Source organism: Etheostoma spectabile, chromosome 12 (genome assembly GCF_008692095.1).
Source record: "Etheostoma spectabile isolate EspeVRDwgs_2016 chromosome 12, UIUC_Espe_1.0, whole genome shotgun sequence".
NCBI classification, from domain to species: domain Eukaryota; kingdom Metazoa; phylum Chordata; class Actinopteri; order Perciformes; family Percidae; genus Etheostoma; species Etheostoma spectabile.
The window spans coordinates 5,395,165-5,395,820 of record NC_045744.1 but is presented as its reverse complement, the minus strand read 5'-3'; the positions used below and the strand labels follow the sequence as shown (position 1 = coordinate 5,395,820).

The 656-nt window shown below is 50.8% G+C and overlaps 1 protein-coding gene across 1 annotated transcript in view; it reads right to left on the bottom strand.

Annotated features, from left to right (window-relative positions):
- The window catches only part of LOC116699268 (trichohyalin), a gene marked incomplete in the record, with an annotated part of 124,483 nt that overhangs the window by 123,306 nt on the left and 521 nt on the right, over positions 1-656 (bottom strand).

Sequence of the window (656 nt, the reverse complement as noted above, 5' to 3'; positions counted from 1 at the left end):
ACAAAGAAATAGAAGATGGCAGAGTCAGAGGCGCAGCAGGTCCTAGACGAACAACTGAACCCCCGGGGCACGGGCCAGGCGGGTCCAATCCAGGAGGAAACGGCCCCTAAGCCTCAGCCAGGCCCACAGCAGTTCAAGCCAACCCCAGCCCCTCGAGGGAGTGGATACCTGAATGATGACCACTATCGGAGACTAACACCAGAACAAAAGAGAGCTCTCACAGAAGCCCGAAATATGGCATCTGGAGGGCCAAAGAAATAATGGCATCAGAGGCGCGGGTCACCCTGGAGAATGCCTACTGGGTGGGAGACAAAATCTACACCAAAGTGGATGGAGTACCCTACTTAGTGGATGACCCGCAGAATCCTTGAAACAAGGGGACACCTAAAGGTCCAATTTGCCACTCAATATATATAATTTAATTAATTTAATTTTAATCTGTTTATTGATCCCCAATGGGGAAATTACAATTTACACTCTGTGTCCACACTTTGTTAGTTGTCACACACAGTCCTAAACTACACACACACACACATGCTCAGGATCTGTACATGCACTAATGGAGAGATGTCAGAGTGAGTGGGCCTCCAGCCGAACCAGCGCCCTGAGCGGTTGGGGAGGTACGGTGCCTTGCTCAAGAGCACCTGGCAGTGCCC